This window comes from Leptodactylus fuscus, chromosome 1 (genome assembly GCF_031893055.1).
Source record: "Leptodactylus fuscus isolate aLepFus1 chromosome 1, aLepFus1.hap2, whole genome shotgun sequence".
Classification (NCBI taxonomy): Eukaryota; Metazoa; Chordata; class Amphibia; order Anura; family Leptodactylidae; genus Leptodactylus; species Leptodactylus fuscus.
Window position 1 is genome coordinate 47,922,044 of NC_134265.1, and position 23,636 is coordinate 47,945,679.

General features: G+C 43.8%; 1 protein-coding gene across 1 annotated transcript in view; it reads left to right on the top strand.

Annotated features, from left to right (window-relative positions):
• The window catches only part of NLN (neurolysin), a 54,889-nt gene that overhangs the window by 16,434 nt on the left and 14,819 nt on the right, over positions 1-23,636 (top strand). The gene's annotated exons all lie outside the window — the stretch shown is intronic.

Genomic DNA, 23,636 nt, shown 5'->3' on the forward strand with positions numbered 1-23,636 from the left:
GAGTCCATCTGAAATCACAGACTAAAAAGTCCTGCAAGCACTGTTGTCCAGCAATGTCAGTGCTAATATAATGGATACCTGGCGGAACTCATTATAATCATTGTGGGACCCTCGGGATCCGTTGTTACTGGTCACTAGATGGGTTTGTTTTTATTGCTCAATCTGTTTTTCTCGCACTACGATGTGAATGGATTAAATGGCGCAAATATGAATGCACTCCTAAGGAAGACATCCAGACCCCTCCTGAACGTGTTTAGTGAATTAACCATTACTATATTGAAGCCCTGTCGTTGGCAGCGGTGGAGCTTTCTTTTCTCTATACATAGCTGATACTCCTTTGTCATATAGATTTGAAAATACAGATCAAACTGTATCTTGAGTAAGAAGTTCAATATGGTTTCTCCAGGTCCTGTCCTTTGAACTTTCAGATTTCTAAAAACCTTCACCATTAGGGGGAGTTCACACGGAGTAACGTACCGCGTGATGTGGCACGTATACGGCGTGTGAGATTTTGAGCGCCGTATACGCTCCCATTGATTTCAGTGGGAGCTGGGATCGTATACGCCGCGTTATTTTGCGGCCGTGATTTTGCGGCCGCAAAATAACGCCGCGTATATGATCCAGGCTCCTATTGAAATCAATGGAAGCGTATATGGCACTCAAAGTCTCACACGCCGTATACCTGCCACATCACGCGGCACGTTACTCCGTGTGAACTCCCCCTGATACTGACGGCCATCATACTTGTAGATAGTCCAATAGGTGAAACATTTTTAGATCTATGCAAATGAGGTACAAGTGCAATGAGCACGTGCCAGAACCTTTGTATTTCAAACCTGAATGCCAAGCCACACCCTGACTGCACTTGAGTCTAATTTGCATAGGTATAAAATATCTTGTACCGTTTCCTTGTGAATCTATTGGTATGACTGTTCTCTGTGTAATGTCCCCTACATTGCACTGTGGCTGGTTTGATATTGAGTTTCGTGGTGACTCCCTGCTATAAATTATAAAACTACTAGGAGTTATCACCGGTAGCGTGATGTATGAAGCCATGTCTACTGTAATGCACAGTGACATCTGTCTGATCCCATTGCTTGGTGACAGTGCAGTTTTGTTTGTACAGACTTCACCTTAATATAAAGTCTTACATCACAGTCTGCAATAAAGAATTTTTTATGGGATTTCGGATAGGAAAACTCAGTTTTATAGTTAAAGGTTACACCATCATATCTAGATGTGTATGAAGCGTGAAGAGGTCGAATGTGAGCAGACTACAGTAATACTTGTGATAACATTTTGCTCATGTACGTCCCTCCTCTGTCCTGTCCTCAGGCTATATGATAATAAATAAGATAGGTGATAGGCCGCCAGTGTTGGTCTGCATTGTAATAATGGATCTGAAGGGCAGGATGAAAAGGGGAGGACTAAACCTTGAGACATGATAGAGAAAACGGAACAAAAAAAGCTATCCTCCAACATTTCCTTATGCTAGGTTCACACTAGCATTGTATCTCCGTTGTTCTAGTCCGTCGGAGGACCAGAACAATGGAGAGACAGACTGCTAAAATAACACATATCATCTATCAGACCATTAACTATAATGGGGCCCATTGGGTATCCATCACTGTTACACAGAAACCAGCTGAGGAAAAAGTTCTCCGTGCAGGACTTTTACCTCCTACATCTGCAACATAGACTACAGCGTAGATGTGAGCGTAGCCTTAGGGTCCAATCACACGGAGTAAACGTGCGCTCATTTTGGCACAATACTCGTGTAAAAATAAGACTGCCATTGACTTCAATGACATTTTTTACACGTGTAAAAAAACGCACCAAAAACGCGACGCGTTTGCTTTGTAACGGCTCAGGCAAATTCTGTCTGCTATTTTACCACCCCTAAACCAGAGAGCCAACATTGGAATCCGACACTGAGATTAAGAAGTCGAATATTTTCATGTATTTTTAATCATAGAGAAAAACAGGTCAACTTCATAATATGTATTTCTGCAAATCTAAACTTGCACATTTGCATTCATCTGCATGAAGAACGGAATAACCGATACCATGCCGTTCTTCAGTCTTTGCTTTCTTCATGTTGTGATGGGATAGCATTGCCAGAAGCTAGAAGACAAGTACAAAGGGTTTGTGGGAGAGAGGGAGCTGCTATCTGTCAGATGCTTCTGTTTATAACCCTAAATTTAGTTTTTGGAGAGTGCACAGGAATCTAAAATAATACGGCTTTTAGACTTCCCGCATATAGCATTATGCCGAACGTTACTATCGTATTTTACCACCGCAGAGACAGGTAGCAGATATGTTTTTGAATCCGATGTATGAGTAATATGTTTTCTTCCTCGTTGCCATCAGCAGGATCATTATCATTGTCTATTCTTAGCGTGATAGTGATTATATGTTTGTTTGTTTTTTGTCGCCAAAGATTTTATTTTTTGATGCAGCAGCACCAATGAATATGTTTAAATAGTGTTTTTCCTAAAAGACCAGCAATATATAAAATAAAAGTCAAAAATGCCTTTAATCTTGCATTATTGGACCATCATGCTGTAAAGGTAGACAATGCAGTTACTTTGGGGGCCTGTGCAAATAGGGACCCCAACCCTTATTGGTCCCATTCCCTTCTCTGTTGGGTGGCCTTAGTAGAAATCCCCTTTTCAGAGGGACTGGATTGTTAGCAAACAAGTGAATAGGAAATTCACCAAGGGGTCAAGGGAAGATCAAAGGGGGAAACAAACATCAGGCCGCCTTGACCATAATGGAGGGGCACATTTTGATCTTCGTTATGGGGTCCCCCTCTGCTGTATATTCTAATACTAAGGGGGCATTCACACGGAGTAAACGCCAGCTTATTCTGAACGTAAAACACGTTCAGAATAAGCGGCGTATAAAGCAGTTCCATTCATTTCTATGGGAGCCGGCATACGAGCGCTCCCCATAGAAATGAATGGGCTGCTTCATTCACTACGAGCACTCCCATTGAAGTGAATGGGAAGCGCTTTACAGATATTGTCAGTCACTGTCCCATATAGGGCTCAAAATCTACATTCCCTATCAGTATGTCTTTGGTGTGTGGGAGGAAACCGGAGTACCCAGAGGAGACCCACGCAAATACGGGGAGAACATACAAACTCCTTGCAGATGTTGCCCGTGGCAGGATTTGAACCTAGGACTCTGGTGCTGCAAGGCTGCAGTGCTAACCACTGAGCCACAGTGCTGCCCATGCAGCTGTACGGACACATTCACATGACAGTTCTATGGCCCCTTTGTTCTACTGAATGTTAGGATTCCTGGGCACTATCAGCCATCCATTGGTAGTCAATCTTAAAGAGACACTCCGAGGAATATTTTTATCTTTTCCTTTATCTCCTTTTACTTATAATTGGGCCTCTATCCCTTGCCTATAGGGATACCGCTAGGTCACATGACCTATTTTGTGTCTATGAGACTGGCACCAAGGCTGTCATGCCCATACATGTGAAGATTTCCAACATGTGTTTACCCAATACACCAGAGGAAGACATTTTACCAGATTATTTTTATGTTTTATTTAATTTCCAGAATAACCTATAACTTTATCATGGCTGCTGATCCAAGCATACTGAAATAGAGGCCTGAGAAAGGGGAACTCAACCTAGATCTTCAATTTAGAAAGAAAAAACATTTTTTTAGAAAATGGTAAACATAAGGAAGTTGTATGTGAAGAAAGAAGTACTACTAGTATGAGGAAACATGTACCAAGAGTGCTAACATCCACGTCAGCAACAAAAAGGAATCCTGTTGTTTAAAGAGGATCTTTTATATCCCCAGGGACATGCGGTATTATATACTGCTAGAAAGCTGACGGGGGCGGAGTTCCGTCAGCTTTCCTGGTATGTACCTGGGTGCCGGAGATATTGGTGCTGATATCCCTGTCAGAAGGGCAGGACTTACAGCTTAGTGTCATCGCTGGGATGTGAGGAACGTTTCCCCCTGACAGTACAAGCATATGGAAGAATACTGTCGGGGGGTGTACATCACAGCCCAGTGCACTGTTAACTTTCTAACGGTATATAATACCGCCAATGTCAGAGGAGATGAAAGGTCCACTTTAACTTTTTTCTTTTTTTTTTTTTTTTTTTTTTCTACTCTTTATTTAAAGAATGGCACAACCAAAAATAATACAAACATGCAATGAAAAAGAACTTCGAGAAGGGGTGGACACGCGCGGGCGCCACCCCTGAGTAGAAGGCCAACATTTTTAACATTTTTTAAAGGGAAAGAAAGCTAAAGAAAATGGGGGGGGGGGGGGGGTTAGAACGAAAGGGGGGGGGGGGGGGTAAGACAGTGTGAGCAGAGCACTTGAGTGACGCTAAACCTGATGTCTGAGCTTAGCGAACCGAAGCCAGGGGGACCAGGTCCTCAGGAATGATGAATGGTTACCCGAGGCCCAACTCGAAATTTCTTCAAATCTACAAACTTGGTTAACTCTAGCTACCCACTCAGTATGAGAGGGAGCAGTGGTCTGTAGCCACTTCTGAGGGATAAGGAACTTAGCAATCACAATAAGGTGCGTCTTGAGGTCTTTTTTGGAGGGAGAAAGCTGGGCGTCGGGCAACGCTAGAGCAACATGAGGTAGAGTCAATTTGAAACTAGCCCCACATATGGATCTAATTGACATCTCGACTTCACTCCAAAAGCTACATATAACAGGGCAAGACCACCAAATGTGCGTCAGCGAACCCTTCTCCACGCCACACCGCCAACAAAGGTCGCTATCTGACAGTTTATATGCGAATAGCCACTCAGGGGTTTTATACCAACGTGACAATAATTTGAAGTGGTTTTCCTGAAGCCTCACGCAGCTGGAAAACCCATGTGAATGAGCTAGCACTTGTTTAACCTGATCGTCAGATAGAGTCACACCCAGATCCCTCTCCCAAGACAATATGTAAGACGGCCTAGCTAGGTTCTGTTTCTTAAGGTACGTATGAAGAACTAGAGACATTTTCCTAAGTTTGGGTAGAGGGGCCAGAAGGAGCTTTTCAAAGTCGGTGGAAGCTTGCCTGATAGTGAATTTGGAGCCGAATTGTAAAGTTAGTCGTCTAAGATGTTCTTGGTGTAGGACATTCAGTGGCGGCAAATTCTTGAAGAGTGAGGTAGCAGCGTCCGACAACAAAAGGGGTAGAGACATTAGAGTTTCGTGGGAGAGGTGGGACCACAAATTGTATGAGTCATGCGAAGAGAGCACATGTGGTAGTAGGGATAGAGGCATAACTCGGGAGGGGAAGGGCGCTAGAGAGGGCTGTAGTTTCAACCATACCTGTATCGGGCCTGAAAGGATAGGGCTGATTCCTGATCTGCACTCCTTTGCTGCAGTGCCCAGCCATAGATCCCTTAGGAAGGAGGGCCCGTGCGTGGCCTGAAGGAAGCGAGAGACAGCTGGGTTACGTACCGGACGTGCCAGCTCGATCCATCTCACTAGTTGAATGGCTCTATAATATTCAAATGTATCAGGCAGTCCCATTCCCCCTGTCTGCTTGTGTCTAACCAATAGAGAGTAGGCCAACCTAGGTCGTCTGCGTTTCCACACAAATCTGCTAAACAGAGATCTTACTGTCTTAAAAAAAGTATGCGATAGCTCTATGGGCACCATGTTCAGTACATACAATAGTTTTGGCATTATATACGTCTTTAGGAGGTTAATTCTGCCCATCCAGGAGATGAGAGGAATATCATATTCATCTAGTAAAGCAGATATGGCGGAAAGCAACGGCTCGTAGTTAGCTTTATATAAGTCCGACAAGCAGGAGGGAATCGAAATTCCTAGGTACCGAATAGAGTCCCTGGCCCAGCTAAAGGGGGTGAGTCGTTTCAAACCGTTAACCGAAGAGGCGGACAAAGTAATGTTGAGTAACTCCGATTTCCCAAAATTAACTTTGAAATTGCTCAACGTACCGAACATCTCCAATTTACGGGCGAGGGCCGGAAGGGAGATTTCAGGTTTCGTAATCAGGAATAGGAGGTCATCCGCAAAGGCAGTTGCCTGAAGGGGTACATCCCCCGCTTGGAGCCCCGATATTTCCGGGTCTTGCCTAATACTCTGAAGGAGGGTTTCAAGCACTAAAATAAATAATGTAGGGGAAAGGGGGCAGCCCTGACGGGTCCCGTTCGCAATATCAAAGGAGGGAGAGAGAGTGCCATTCACCTTCAGTCTAGCGGAAGGGCAGGAATATAGGGTAAAGATAGCATCAATAAATTGTGTGGGTATGCCAAGTTTTGATAGCGTATGTCGCATGAAGGTCCAGGATACCCTATCGAAGGCCTTCTCGGCATCAATGCCGAGAAGGACCACTGGTATTCTACGAGTGGTTGCAAAATGGATAGCCTGGATAACTCTATGCGAGTTATCCTTGCCCTCCCTACCAGGTATAAAGCCAGACTGCTCATTGTGAACTAGTTGAGGGAGAAGTTTTTGAAGTCTACATACGAGTAACTTGGCCCAGATCTTAATGTCGAGGTCCAGGAGGGAGATGGGTCTATAGCTACTACATAAACTTTCATCTTTTCCCTCCTTCGGTATGAGCGTTATATGAGCTTCTAAAGCTTGTCGTGGAAAAGAATGGCCATTTAAAAGGGCGTTATAGGTACAAACTAAGTGTGGGAGGAGAATCTGTAGGAATTTTTTATAATAAGGGAGGGATAGACCATCAGGGCCGGGGCTCTTTCCTGGTGGGAAGCTTGATATTACTGTTTGGACCTCATCCGCCGTGATTGGTGCGACCAGGGCTGAGATCGATTGTGTCGGGATCGAAGGTAAATGCAAGGAGTCAAGGAAGGATTTGATTGCTTCCTCCTTCGAAATCCCCGAACTATTTGCAGACGGCTCTTTCAGATTATACAGTTCAGAGTAAAAATCTCTGAAGGCGTGGGCAATATCTGGGGTAGCATGAACAAGCACGCCACGACTATCGACAATCCGAGGTATGTGTGTCCTATCTCTAGCTTTTTTGATCAGGGCAGACATCAGACGACCTCCTCTATTACCGTGGGCAAAAAGTTTCTGCTGGTAGAGTAGGTGAGATTTATTAAACTTAATATTCAATAGCGATTTCAGGCGTTCCCGTAGTGATGTCAGTTCTGTCAGGGATATTGCAACCGCTGAGGCCTTATGGGCCCTTTCTAAGGACGAAATTTTTTTTAGTAGGTCATCAATCTCACTCTGGGTTTTCTTTTTGAAACGCGACCCTACAGAGATCAAGATACCCCTAATATAGGATTTATGGGCCTCCCAGATTACCGGGTAAGGTGGAGATGGGTTGGATGCGGTGTTCTTATCGAAAAAGAGTTCAAGGTGTTTTTGAACCGTCTCTGCGCCCTCCGGCCAGGATAAGAGAGCCTCGTTTAAGCGCCACTGCCATTCTCTCGGGGTCAAATGAGCCAGAGTGAAGGACAATGAGCAAGAAGAGTGGTCCGAGATTGTGATACTACCGACAGTGGAGTCTCTGACCTGGGACAATAAGGAACCAGACAAGAACAGGTAGTCCAATCTCTGATAGGTGTCATGAGGGTGTGAATAAAAAGTATAATCTCTATCATTTGGGTGAAGAGTACGCCAGCAATCGAATAAATTTAGGTCCTGAAGTTTAATATGAAGCTTCCTCAGTGCAGCCTGTGAGAGGGAGGATCTCTGCACAGAGGAGTCAAACAATGGGTTGAGTGCCACATTAAGGTCGCAACCTAATAGGATAGGTCCCTCCGCAAAGAGTCTCAGTTCATCTAACCTGTCTAACAACCAAGATACTTGGCCAGTATTAGGTGTATAAAGGTTCGCTAGTGTAAACACGGAGGAAGCCAACTCGCCTTTAAGGAAAAGCACTCGACCGTCACTATCTCTATATTCAGCTTTTAAGCGAAAGGGTACAGAACCCCTAATGCCGGTTGAGACTCCCCTTGATGAGGAGTTAGGACTACCGCTATGGTACCATTGGGAGAAGGTGCGAGTCGGGAGTTTGGGTATTCTATCAGACTTGAAATGTGTTTCCTGGAGAAACAATATATCAGTTTTTGCCTTACGCAGCAAGGAGAAAACATGACTTCGTTTGCAAGGGGAGTTAAACCCTTTAACATTATAAGTGGTGGATGTGATCAACGACATTGCTCGTCAACACTGTCAAGAACTAGTAGAAATAAAGTAACAGAGAGTAAGAGTAGGGAATGAGAGAAAAGGGAGGAGGAAAACAAAAAGAGAGGAAGGTGAGTAAACGTTCAAAACAAATAAGTAATTCGCTAAAGATGAAAGATAAAAAAAAAGAAATAAAAAAAAAAATAACTAGAAGAAATGCGCAGCCCAGAATAGACTATGATCTGTTACAATAACAACTGGAACACTGGGAAACAACAGTTCAGTCCCGGTTGAGGAACCGCCCCACTATATAAGAGGGCAGGGGGTAGGAACTCCACAGGGATGAACAAATAAGTGTAACCGTTAGGTAAATAAACATATATGTATAGTATATACCAATATAGTGATAAACTGGAGAACTGGTGGCATCCAACTACAACCCATTAGCGCACGTACCAATGAGTGTGGAGGAGGCAGCAAACATAAACAAAGTAGATAGACAACACATCAACCATGTGTAACTTCCTAAATCATTCAATACTTGGGGGGGAAGAGACCAATCCCCTAAATACGGAGCTAGTACATAACAAAAATTGAGGGACTATTCGTCCACCTCCAATAACAGCAACAATAAGCATGAGATAGGTACAAGAACCAAAATATCAGAGTGAGGCGTGAACACCAAAGGAAATATTAACCATAGGAGTAGTCTAGAGGTGTCCACTATATGCAGGAACATAAGAATAAACAGAGATGTAAAAACTATTTTGTTATCTGTCGTTGCGGCTGTTTGTGATCCGAAGTTGAGCCCGAAAGTGCAGATGCTGAGCTTGAGCCAGGGGTCATCATGGAGGCCGAGGGTAACCATGAAGGTATGGCCAGAGGCTGCATATCCAATAAGTGCCACAACTTATCCAGGTCTCCCGGTGAGGTGACTACCAAACGACGGCCCCGGTACGAGACCGCTAAGCCAAATGGAAACTGCCAGGAGTAAGGAATATTTCTGGACCTCAGCACCTCCAAGATCGGTTTCATCAGCCTTCTCTTCGCTAGGGTGGTTGGAGCGATGTCCTGATAGACATGAACTTCCGCTCCGTTGTAGAGAAGTGTGTCACTGTCTCTGGCTGCCCGCAGGATGGCAGACGTGTCCACGAAGGACAGCAGGCCACAGATGACATCCCTGGGTGGGTCAGATGGTCGAGGGCGAGGTCTCAATGCCCTGTGGATCCTTTCAATTGTAATCTGGGCAGCTCTCTCATCACCCAGGAGCGAGGCAAACAGAGTAGAGGCAATTTGAGGGAGATTTTCAGTAGATTCAGTCTCAGGTATCCCCTTGAAGCGGATATTTTTACGCCGACTCCTGTTTTCTTGGTCCTCAATGAGGGCAAAGGCTCTGTCTAGGTGTTCAGTGTTTCGAGCTGTGCGGGCAGAGAGTGACTCAGAAGTGGATGTGAGAGCAGAGCACGTCTCCTCAAGTGTGTCAATCCTCTTGCTAAATTGGCACATTTCGGCACGCATTGCTGCTATTTCCGAAACCAAGGGCTGGAGGGCCGCTGACAGTGTTTTGCGCAAGAAGTTCTTAGTAATCACTGTAGGTTGGGCATCATCTGCAGGTAATTCGTAGTCCATGCTCGCATCATCAGACCCAGTGGCCTCTGATAAGGGTTCGGACAACTTCAAAGAACGAGCTGGAGATTTTTTCCGTAGGAATTTCTGCAAATCTCCGTGCGTTTTGGAGGTTTTGGGGGTGACAGGAGGCTCGGCCCCCTTGTTACCAATCTTTACCATCCTTAAAGGTGAGATGCCTAGTTGCAAGGTTGTCAATCGGATGCCACCAATGTGGGGGGGAGGAGTGTCACATAGGTGTCTTAAGCTGTTTCAGGGGGGAGGCAATAAGAAGAAGTCCAAATGTGATTTCCCCTGAAAAGTTGGAGAGTCCTCCGGGTTATAGTATGAGATAACGTCTCTTATGAGGATATGATGTGATATGATGCAATGTGATGTGGGGGGGGGGGGGGGGCAGACCGCAGGGTAAGCAAGGCCCGGGAACAGTCTCTAAGACCAGGTGCTCTTCACACTAAAATGGCGCCCAGAGGGGTAGTCAGCACCTACCGGTATTCCGGGTAACAGCAGTCCGGATATGTGAAGAGGCAGGAGTGAATCAGTCTTAAGCCACCGTCGGAGCAGAAATGGGAGCTGCGAGAGTAGTTCTACAGGCGGGGAGCAAGCCGGGAGATGTCCGGCAGGCGTGGTGGAAGGCCTAAGGTGGCGGCAGGCGGCTCCCGACGGAGCTTAGGCCTCAAAGGTCCCGGGCTGTCCGCAGGTCGGCGGGAGATGGAGAACACCCGCAGTGCACTAACTGAGGTACGGGGGATACCTCCGGGTGTCCAGCTGCACACTAAGTCAGGGAATGGTGACGGTATATCCCTCTTTCCTGGTACCTGAAGCAGAGCTCCGAGATGTGCGTCTAGTCTCTTCAGCAGCTAGCCACGCCCCCCACTTTAACTTTTTTCTAATATATCAAAGATTTATTGGCTTCAGTAGAGCAGAACTTTCATCTATGACTACAGCTTAGCTACATTGCCTATAGGGAGTCTAAGGTAGTCTGAGACATGCCTCTTTCTCATTATTGACTCAACAATGAAGTTCAGTACGCCTTTACAACCATCTTCTTCTAAAATGGCAATCTTTGTAATTGCTCTTTACTAAATATGTCCTAAACATTTTTGAGGTCCATGCACATGACGAAGCGTGCAACCGAGTTTGGGGCCAAGTTTACCATGGAAATGCATTTGGGTGACATCAGACTGCAATGTGTGATACATTCATGTCTATGGGGTTTCCAGATCCATTAACATAGAGCAGAATAGGACGCGTTCTATAATCAGCCGTGTTTTCAAAATGGAATGGATTTCGGAAGCTCCATAGATATGAATGTATCAGAGATGTTATCTGACTGCAGTCTGTGATAAACTCGGACCCCTAACCTGAATGCATACATGGTCATGTACACGGACTCTTAGGTCTACTGCTTCTATGTAGTTGTATACATCTCCAATGGTAACAGACACCAAACAACTCCTGTGTAGTCTGATTAATATTATTTTGTAAGCAAGAAGTAGGCGACACATAAGGGGGATTATGTCTGAAGAATGTAACCATGAAGGCTTATTGGTCATTGGATTTTAGGAGATTTTGAAGATTGGCATCAATAACATCATCTCTATCTGATGTAAATCTAGCACCCTTGTATTGCACCGCATGCACAGTGTAGATTCTCTTATGGTCATATGGTTTACCATTTACAGCTAAGAGAAAACTGAAAGCTTGTTACGTAAGTGGAGCAGGGCAACATCTACGTCGAGCGAGGATACAATGAATCTACAAGCTTAAGTTTTTTTTTGTTACTTTAGTTCCTTTAAAATTTCACTTCTGTTAAACTACTTTTGCAAATGTAGACCTGCTGAAGATCAGCTGATATGGATGAGGGAAGCTGCGGGGAACCACATATTGCAAGAGAAGTCTAGTTTCACATAGAGTGCCGCCAGATGAATATATTTTACATACTCATGTCAAGTCCTCCAGAGTGGAAGCCACATTTTCATCAGCAATTGATATTAAAGCTGTGTCCTGACCAGGGAAACCTCCTATGTCCAGGGACGTTTTAACACATTGATGGGCTCTGTGCAAGGGTTTCATAAGTGGCCCCCCCCCCATCATCATCACCTAGAAATACCTGACCTGCACAAATTCTAATGCCCCCTCGATAGCCCCCACATAGTATAGCGCCCCTTAGTGGTTATTGCCTCCCTAGTGGCCCCATAATGCCCCTCATATTGTCCCCCTCCAGGTTGCCCTACAGATTTGTATCCGTCACCCCCATGGCTGCCCCTACAGAGTCATGTATCCCCCACCCCCAAGTTGCCCTCACACTGTCATGTTCACCTCGGGGTGCCCCTACAGTGTCATGTCCCCTCACATCCCAGGTTTCCCCCACAGTATTTCCTCCACAGTGTCATGTCCCCCTCAGGTTACCCCCACAGTATCATGTACCCCTTTTTCCCCAGATTGCTTCCACAGTTTCATGCCCCCGCTGTATATAATCACCTTCCCCCATTCACTCTTCTCTCTGGCCGTGGAGCCTTGATGGAGTAATAGGCACGATGTAAGTGACGTCACTATATCGCACCTCCTGCTCTCAGGACCCCTGGAGCAAAGACAGTTTAAGTATTCGATAGATACCTTTTAAAGAACCTCCAAAATTTTATAGAAAATGGTGCTGCCTGCCACTAGAAGGCGCTGTGTATTAAGCGAAGAGCCAGACTACTTCTCATTCCAGATTTGTGCCATTGAGTATAGAATATCTGATTAGAACGTAGAATATCAGTGGAGACATAAAGCGATGAAAAGCTACGTCGTCTACCTGTTAAATGGCACTCAAGCTGTTCTATCTGCAGCGTCCGACTCCGACTCCATTTCAGTCATTTTCCCAGTCCTGCTGTATAATTACTGACTCCTCACTCTCACTTTTCATCACAAAGGACATTCTTCATTTCCACATTTTAACCGCAGCTTTCTGTCTCTGGTGGAAGACTGATTTTTCAGCTTTTCTGTTTTATGGTTCCCATTGCAGTTATATGGGTAATTTCTAATATAGTAAGCATTTACATTAGGTAGAGTATATTGTATGTTAATCTATCAGTATGTTACATACATTGATTTTGTTATTCACAAAGGCAATATAAACCTAAAAAAATTCAGTTTTTTTAACCGCTCACACAGCTATTCACATGACCGTTTTTTGGGGGGTTTTCATGGACCATCAAAAAATAGAACATTCTCATTCTCACAGGTAATATATAAGGCATCTGTGAAAAGGTGTATACCTTGGGTGCAAAAAACAATGTTCTTGTGAATCCAGCCTTATCCCACATTCACATGACTATAAACCATGAAACTTGGTCCGTGTGTTGGCCACATTTACCGGTCTGAACAGTATGCCGGGAGAGGGACTCCTAGCAGTATAGTTATGTACGACGTTAGGAGTCCAGGACTCCGAGCGGCATACTGTCCTTTAATATAATCACTACGAGACAGTATGTCACTGGTAGGTACAGACTCCTAACTCTAATGCAAGGAGTCCCTCTCCCGGACCACTGTGCAGGTCAGATAATCCAATGAACACATGGACCCAGCGATGCGAATGCGCAGTTAGCCTTTCCATAAGATACTAGAGGCCTGTACCATTGAGCATTGCTGTAGGAAAGAGTGCATGGTACAGTATGGAATGGTCATATAATCACTATATACTTGCAATGAAGCTCGTGATGAAGGAATACATAGGGGATGACTATAGTTCTGCCTGGACATGAACTCGCCCCTGGTGGAGGTCCCTGAGTTTGTTATTGGAGGACTGAATTGTCTTATAGACATATTGTTAATATCAGGATGGTGGGTCAGAAAAAAGTTACCAAATCCAGCTGCAAAATATAATGATGAATCAATTTTGATTATTTTCTATTAAACAATATTGTATGATTATCTAATTACTCATACAGTTTTAATCATCGTATAATATAGAATAATCAACAGTAATTCATCATTTTATTTTGAAGCTGGAGTTGGTCACTTTTTATATTGTCTGTCATGTAGTTTCTTTCATAGGAATTCAATCACATTTAGTGAATTTGAGCATCTTTATTGCTTCGGTGTGACCATGGCTGGCGGCCATTTATGAAGGAGTTGAAGTTGTGGGGTGGAAAAATTAAGGATCCAGAGTCGGTGCTTTAGCCTTCAAACTCCACAGCCCTGGTTAGTCTTGCACATGTATATAAGATATATACTGTATGTAGCAGGTGTGCCCCGTTCATGAGACCATTAAAGAACCTCATCTGATGTACGGTTTTCCCCTGACTGCAAGGGTTGTAAATTTGGAGCGTGGACTTCATTTGGGTTACTTGTGTAGTGTATTGTGTAGACTGTGTCCTGAGCATATGTGTCCTACAATATGAAGTTAGTGGCAGATACCGAGTGCACTTTCCTCAGTCCCCCAGGCTGTTGTTATCACTCCAGATTTCTATCAAGAGCTTGAAGGATTTGACCATTAACCTTTTTCAGTGCCCTAGATCATCAGTTGTGTGTCTGTTAACCCTTTCCCCGAGACCATCAGGCATTTACGCATTAACCCTTTCCTTTAGGCACCAGACATTTGCCTATCAACTATTGTGATAAAGGGGGCCTTTGGTCCCTCTAATTGACTTAGCACAAGACAAGAATGGAGCATAATCTGTATTCTGTAGTCTGGACAGATATGAAACACTCTCTTGTCGATTCCATTGTCTCCCAAAGACTTATGTGTGAGTGCCCATGTCTATACAATCTTCTCCCCGTTCTTTCCCTTCCTTCTCATACCCAAGTCGGTTAAAGAGAATGGTAGACAGGGGGTCCTTGTTCTCCTGATCAGTGGGAGTCTCATATGGCCCTGTAATTTAGAGAATAAGCAACATTTACTTGTTCACATCAGGCAGCATATAGGCTCCATATACCCAGTACAGCTTGGTTATCTGCCTCTTACATGAATCCATAGGGTTACAGTTAAGCAAATACCAAAAATATAAGGTGTGCTTTCATATATTAGACCATGAAGAGGTGCCATAAGTGTAATAAAGATGGATTATCACTTTTATTCCGACATTAGATATTGGTGGTCTCTCCCTATGGAGTGATGATATCCCCTTAACCCTGTCTAAGCCTCTCACCTCTGCCAGATCAGTCCTCTCTGTGCCAAGCTGACGAGATGCAAGTACATCGAAGCAGCTGTCCTTGGCTGTGAGTCTGTATCTGGTATAATCCCAACATCATTGCAAACAAAGGCCTCTGAGAAGGTCGGCCTGAAGTTAAAGGGAGCGCCCTCTATAGGCTTGCTTGACTGAGATTCTGTCTTCCTAATTACATCATGGAAGACAGACTTGCACATTCTCAGTCAGCGCCCTCTATTGGTGTACATACTTGAGGCACTGACATCCTAATTACATCATGGAACTCAGATTTGCATATTCTTCCGACATTAGATATGTAATGGACTTTATACTACAGGTAATGGGTTATAGTGTTGCAATAATAAACAATACATAGGGCTGGAGTAAGGTGCTCCATATATTACATGAGTACGTCTCGTAACCACACACTTGTTATATGTTTAGGTATTACTCATTTGACTAAGCGTTCTTAGGACATGCCAATAAAAGTTTTATAATGTTGTAGATCCTGAAATTCGTGTCATTCTGATAAACTGCCTGGAGTAATGTGTCTTATGTGCACCAGTACAATACAACTGGAGCGAGAACCTACCGCTGTTTCATAAATGAGCGAACATGTTTAGCAGGTTCATATAATCCAGTCTTGTCTTTATTACCATGGACGTGGCAAGTATTGTGGTGACATGATCGTTTTTATCTCTGCGTCACGTGCTACAGACGCCTCCTTCTGTAAGGGCTTCTTCCTACCTTCTGTCTCTGGGTCATAAAATGACCTTGTGGAGATGACTCGCAGTTTATGACATTACGACATCATTGTGAAGAAGCAAATCCTGGGTATCTCCATAACAAATTTTTTTTTTCCATTCAAACAACCAATATGAGATTTTATCAGGATATTTTGACTTAACAGAGCAAATTTCCCACTTGTGGTTCCCATCGATCAAAGTGGAGAGCAACTACAAGGCACCTCTTGCTCTGGAGGACCTAGCACCTCCATGGAATTACATGGATTGCCCTTTGATTTCAGTGGACACATGCAATGCTTAACTCCTCCTGTGGAGGCACTGCAGGGTAGGTGAATACTTGCTGTCAGGTTTCCCCACAACTCATTGCTGAAGGCCACAGAAGTGAAATGCCCTGGGATCATTTTTTTTGGGAGGGTGGGAACTTTCTACCGTACTGGACACCTGTTTTACAGAAGACTTCCACCAGAAACAACCCCCTATGAGCAATCTATGTAGAACAACCATTTTTTATGTATACGTATATGCTTTTTTAAGCTTTTGTGCCTTTTTTTAACTTAAACTTTTTTTGGGGTTCAGATGCCAGCAAATGCTAAATTAGTACATGCGTTAGGGTCTAATATGCTGTAGAACAGTATAGTTAAGGTTAAAGTCACATCTGGGGTTTTGTGCTGTTTTGATGCATGTCCCAAAGGAGTCTGTCACCAGGGATGAGCACATGCAAGCAAAAACATTGTTAGATAGTTTACGGTCATCTGAATGTAATGGCTCTTTCCATTTCCAAATCTTGGCCTTCCTTACAGAGATAAGTTTGCGGTCACCAGGCTGGTAGAGTGTGTGGACAGAACCAGCTGCTCCAGCCTGGCATGTAGTGAGCGGTTCTGCACATGTGCCAATAGTCTAGGGGGCGACCCTGGGATCTCTGCTTGGCCCTGTCACTCTCATATAGCAGCGACAAGACGACCAATCGATCCCATTAATTAAGTAACAAAATCATGTCCCTGAAACTTCATTCACCCTGTGGCTGTATTTGTAGTAGCAAACACATCCAAAGCTAATCCAAACAATGCTGAATATATACCTGTGGAAACGGACTTGCAGTGGGGATTTTACACCCACAGTATGTCAATTTATGTTACAGATTTTCACCATGGATTTCACCCTTTGCAATCCATAGTGTGAAATCCGGGACAAATCCTCTCTGTCCTGTGTAATGTACATAATAAATCCAGGCTACACTGACTTTCTCTGCAGCTGCTAAATATATATAGTTTACATATATATATATATATATATATATATATATATATATATATATATATATATATATACACACACCCTATATACTCGAGTATAAGTCGACCTGAATATAAGCCGACCCCCCTAATTTTACTACAGAAAAATGGATAAACTTATTGACTCGAGTATAAGCCGAAGGGGGAAAATGCATGACATTGTTTGTGCTCATGTTAATCCTAGTTGGCTTCGGGCCTGTATGATAATGTCTCAGACGTCACGTGTTACCATTACCATATAGGCTCAAAGCCTGTGGTAGTAGTAATAGCCTGTTACTGCTAGCACAGGCTTTGGGCCTGTATGGCAACAGGCTATTACTGCTACCTTAAGGCTTTGGGCCTGTATGATAATGCCCCAGACGTCTGGGATATTTTCTGTCATCTGTCATCTGAAAAGACCCCGAGTATAATAATAGCGGCAGTGGGATCGCAGCCTGGGCTCGGGCCTACTCACTTCTGGCCTCCATGGCCTATAGTATAAGGTGAATCGGGGGTCAGCAGTGAGCAGGCCCGGGGAGGTTGGTAAATAGGCCAATACCTGCTGGGAATACTTCAGCAGGTAGCGCTCTATTATAGAACAAACATTAAGTTCTCATACTTACCGACCTCGCGCTGCTGCTGCCGCCGCTGCTCCTCTTCTCCTGGAGCTTGCTCGTCTTCTCCCACCAGTACGCTGCGTCTCAGTGTAAGGGGTGTGATGACGCCGCCTGCGCTGAGACGCAGTAAGACGTCATCGACACACGCCAGGTGTGGGCCTGAGCTAACGTGGCCACGTCACCCGGCATGTGATGTAGCGGGGGGAGGGGGCCAGGACTGGCGCGGAGGCCCACTGCAGTTGAGTTAATACGGTCAAGTCAGTTACCGTATTGACTCGAGTCAATACGGTAATTGAAAATGTCACATGACTGGTCCGCAGTCAACGACATCTGTGGGCGGCCGCTGGAGTAGCGCTGCTGCCGATAGGTGGGTGGCTAGGCAGCACTGTCTCCAGGGCAGCCTTAAGATGTTTCCAAGGCAGAGAAGATGCTCTGAAAATATCTTGGGGCTGTCCTGAAGACAGCGCTGCCTCACCACTCGCCTATTGGCAGCAGCGCTGCTCCAGCGGCCTCCCACAGATGTCTTTCACTGCGGACCAGTCATGTGACATTTTCAATTACCGTATTGACTTGAGATAAGCCGAGGCGCACTTTTTCAGCACAAAAACTGTGCTGAAAAACTCGGCTTATACTTGAGTATAAACGGTATATGTATAATATACATAAATATATATACATAAATAAATATATGGATATTTATGGATCTACAATCTCAATATCTCAATAAATTAGAATATGATTGAAGAGTGAACTTCTTCAAGTTTTTCTTGTATGATAGTGATAAGGTAAAAGTCGTTTTTATGACTAATTGACCAATAATCCTGGGTAACTGTCGTCGTTCTTATTAATTAGGCTGAATGCCAGGCGGTGAAGAAGTCATACCACTCTGTATGTTAGTAAAGAAAGGAGCTTCACACGAATATATGCCAACCAAACCAACGTGTTTTATTGGTAGAGCGTGATGGAGCAAACGTTTTCGGTCACAACAGACCTTTTTCAAGCTCTACACAGAAAAAATAATAACAATCAATACCAGTATATACACTCACCGGCCACTTTATTAGGTACACCATGCTAGTAACGGGTTGGACCCCCTTTTGCCTTCAGAACTGCCTCAATTCTTCGTGGCATAGATACAACAAGGTGCTGGAAGCATTCCTCAGAGATTTTGGTCCATATTGACATGATGGCACCACACAGTTTCCGCAGATTTGTCGGCTGCACATCCATGATGCGAATCTCCCGTTCCACCACATCCCAAAGATGCTCTATTGGATTGAGATCTGGTGACTGTGGAGGCCATTGGAGTACAGTGAACTCATTGTCATGTTCAAGAAACCAGTCTTAGATGATTCCAGCTTTATGACATGGCGCATTATCCTGCTGAAAGTAACCATCAGATGTTGGGTACATTGTGGTCATAAAGGGATGGACATGGTCAGCAACAATACTCAGGTAGGCTTTGGCGTTGCAACAATGCTCAATTGGTACCAAGGGGCCCAAAGAGTGCCAAGAAAATATTCCCCACACCATGACACCACCACCACCAGCCTGAACCGTTGATACAAGGCAGGATGGATCCATGCTTTCATGTTGTTGACGCCAAATTCTGACCCTACCATCCGAATGTCGCAGCAGAAATCGAGACTCATCAGACCAGGCAACGTTTTTCCAATCTTCAATTGTCCAATTTCGATGAGCTTGTGCAAATTGTAGCCTCAGTTTCCTGTTCTTAGCTGAAAGGAGCGGCACCCGGTGTGGTCTTCTGCTGCTGTAGCCCATCTGCCTCAAAGTTCGACGTACTGTGCATTCAGAGATGCTCTTCTGGCTACCTTGGTTGTAACGGGTGGCTATTTGAGTCACTGTTGCCTTTCTATCAGCTCGAACCAGTCTGGCCATTCTCCTCTGACCTCTGGCATCAACAACGCATTTCCGCCCACAGAACTGCCGCTCACTGGATGTTTTTTCTTTTTCGGACCATTCTCTGTAAACCCTAGAGATGGTTGTGCGTGAAAATCCCAGTAGATCAGCAGTTTCTGAAATACTCAGACCAGCCCTTTTGGCACCAACAACCATGCCACGTTCAAAGGCACTCAAATCACCTTTCTTCCCCATACTGATGCTCGGTTTGAACTGCAGGAGATTGTCTTGACCATGTCTACATGCCTAAATGCACTGAGTTGCCGCCATGTGATTGGCTGATTAGAAATTAAGTGTTAACGAGCAGATGGACAGGTGTACCTAATAAAGTGGCCGGTGAGTGTACAACACCAACACTCTTCCTATTCACAATATCCCAAATATATACATATGAACATTTATATACATAGAAGAACCATGTTATAGTTGTTGTTATTATATTCCGGGTGATTTCAACAAGAATGACTTAGAGAGATGATATATAGCATAAAGTCAAGGTAGGTGAACATGTCATAATAAAGTTGAAGTATACATAGGTGTAGAAATAAGCCATAATGTCATGTACAAACCATGGTACTATATATAGAAAGACATAGAGGGCAAAAACCAGAAAACAAAAGACAGAAAACAAAAAAACAACAGATACCTGTAAGTTGATGTAAATAGTCACAATTGACTAGAGTCAGGAGGTAGAGAGATGTCCAACTACCTGGGAATACCATAAGGTTCCAATTAGAACCAGGGTTGATATATATATATCAATATGACATCAATGCTCGTCTCAAGGGGTCCTTACCTCTGCCGCCGCTACCCAGAAACCCGCTCTCTCAGTAGGGAAAAATGAGATGAACAAATGATGAAATGCGCACAAAAAGGTTGTTAGCCGCAGGGAAGCGTGAAACAGTGGCGTCTCCCCTGCCTTTAAAAGGACGCCGGACCTCCTGTGATAGGTCCGCTATGCGTCTGCGTGTACCCGGAAGTGCGGGTGACATTATGGCTTATTTCTACACCTATATATACTTCAACTTTATTATGACATGTTCACCTACCTTGACTTTATGCTATATATCATCTCTCTAAGTCATTCTTGTTGAAATCACCCGGAATATAATAACAACTATAACATGGTTCTTCTATGTATATAAATGTTCATATGTATATATTTGGGATATTGTGAATAGGAAGAGTGTTGGTGTTGTATATACTGGTATTGATTGTTATTATTTTTTCTGTGTAGAGCTTGAAAAAGGTCTGTTGTGACCGAAAACGTTTGCTCCATCACGCTCTACCAATAAAACACGTTGGTTTGGTTGGCATATATTCGTGTGAAGCTCCTTTCTTTACTATTGATACGGGGTGGGACCCTAGCTTCGACACTGGAACAACAACTGTATCCCTGCGAAATTGACCACTCTGTGTGTTGGTATTAGTTCCTCTCTCAGCTGAGAAATGTGTGCTGACACACTTTTATTAAAACAACATGCGGTTACATAGTTGCAGAGAAGGGAAGAGAGATAACGACAACGTAAGTTTTCATATTCATTCCTGATTGGTATGGTACATTTCAATCGAACAGAAAAAGTTTAAGCAGTTCCATATATAGCCAGCTAGTCCCAGCCCTGCGTGGTAACCTTGGGGAGATGTCTTCTGACAGCAAGCCAAGCATTTGTTTTTCTTGCACCCATCCTGGATGCAGGTGACATCTTATTAAATAACATTATACCAATTTCAAGCATAAGCAACTATATCTAGCGTTCAGCTTTTAAGGATAACAATGTTTTTCATACATTACATGATTATAACCTTTACAATAGCAGCCTTCAGCTCATCTGCGTTGTTGATTTTTAGGAATGACAGGTAGGATTGGTAGTGGGACCTGTCATTCCACCCCCCTCCAGTCCACACTTTGGGGATGTTCCGGCAGCGACTCAGCTGTAGAGAGTCTCCTCATCAAGGAGGCTTAGGAAGCCAGCTCCAGCAGCAACACTTTGGCAGAACTTGGCTGGAGAGCTGACAGAGAGGTCATATTTTTGGAGCTGTGTCCTGAATGATTCTACTGGCTTCTGATTTCTGTTATCCTAGGTGAGGTAACCTATTCTATGTTTAGTTAGAGCCTAGCCGGGCAGGTATTTATTTTTGTATTGTTTCCTTTTGTTGCTGCACTACCTTTTTTGAGTGAAAATAAAACTCTACCTTTGTTTTGGACTAAAAGAAACTGGACTTTTGTGTCTATGCCACCCCACCTAGCAACCCCAGACCCTGACATATACAGTCCTATGAAAAAGTTTGGGCACCCCTATTAATCTTAATCATTTTTAGTTCTAAATATTTTGGTGTTTGCAGCAGCCATTTCAGTTTGATATATCTAATATCTGATGGACACAGTAATATTTCAGGATTGAAATGAGGTTTTTTGTACTAACAGAAAATGTGCAATATGCATTAAACCAAAATTTGACCGGTGCAAAAGTATGGGCACCTCAACAGAAAAGTGACATTAATATTTAGTAGATCCTCCTTTTGCAAAGATAACAGCCCCTAGTCGCTTCCTGTAGCTTTTAATCAGTTCCTGGATCCTGGATGAAGGTATTTTCGACCGTTCCTCTTTACAAAACAATTCAAGTTCAGTTAAGTTTGATGGTCGCCGAGCATGGACAGCCCACTCTCAAATGATCTGAAAACAAACATTGTTCAACATAGTTGTTCAGGGGAAGGATACAGAAAGTTGTCTCAGGGATTTAACCTGTCAGTTTCCACTGTGAGGAACATAGTAAGGAAATGGAAGACCACAGGGACAGTTCTTGTTAAGCCCAGAAGTGGCAGGCCAAGAAAAATATAAAAAAGGCAGAGAAGAAGAATGGTGACAACAGTCAAGGACAATCCACAGACCCACCTCCAAAGAGCTGCAGCATCATCTTACTGCAGATGGTGTCACTGTGCATCGGTCAACTATACAGTGCAGTTTGCACAAGGAGAAGCTGTATGGGAGAGTGATGAGAAAGAAGCCGTTTCTGCAAGCATGCCACAAACAGAGCCACCTGAGGTATGCAAAAGCACATTTGGACAAGCCAGCTTCATTTTGGAAGAAGGTCCTGTGGACTGATGAAACAAGATTGAGTTGTTTGGTCATACACAAAGGCGTCATGCATGGTGTCCAAAAAAAACAGCATTCCAAGAAAAACACTTGCTACCCACTGTAAAATTTGGTTGAGGTTCCATCATGCTTTGGGGCTGTGTGGCCAATGCCGGCAGCGGGAATCTTGTTAAGGTTGAAGGTCACATGGATTCCACTCAGTATCAGCAGATTCTTGAGAATAATGTTCAAGAATCAGTGACGAAGTTGAAGTTACGCCGGGGATGGATATTTCCGCAAGACAATGATCCAAAACACCGCTCCAAATCGACTCAGGCATTCATGCAGAGGAACAATTACAATGTTCTGGAATGGCCATCCAGTCCCCAGACCTGAATATCATTGAACATCTGTGGGGTGATTTGAAGCGGGCTGTCCATGCTCGGCGACCATCAAACTTAACTGAACTTGAATTGTTTTGTAAAGAGGAATGGTCCAAAATACCTTTATCCAGGATCCAGGAACTGATTAAAAGCTACAGGAGGCGACTAGAGGCTGTTATCTTTGCAAAAGGAGGATCTACTAAATATTAATGTCACTTTTCTGTTGAGGTGCCCATACTTTTGCACCGGTCAAATTTTGGTTTAATGCATATTGCACATTTTCTGTTAGTACAATAAACCTCATTTCAATCCTGAAATATTACTGTGTCCATCAGTTATTAGATATATCAAACTGAAATGGCTGTTGCAAACACCAAAATATTTAGAACTAAAAAGGATTAAGATTAATAGGGGTGCCCAAACTTTTTCATAGGACTGTATATATTAGTTTGCAGTATAAAATGAGTCATTTCACCATCTAATATCACGACACCCCACAAATTACATTCCCTCTATATCAATACAAGTCAGTACTTGATCTGTGACTCTTGGAGCTGATGTCTCCTGCCATCTGTACGCCACAGTGATTATTTCGGCAGTCACATTCTAAACCAGGAGATCTGGGCGCTCCTACACACTTTACAGGCATGGATTTGTTTAGTAAATGCTGTGACTATAAAATATTTAATGGCCTTTCATTCCGCGTTTCTATTGCACAACGATTATATTCTCAGAAAAAGCTATTGCAC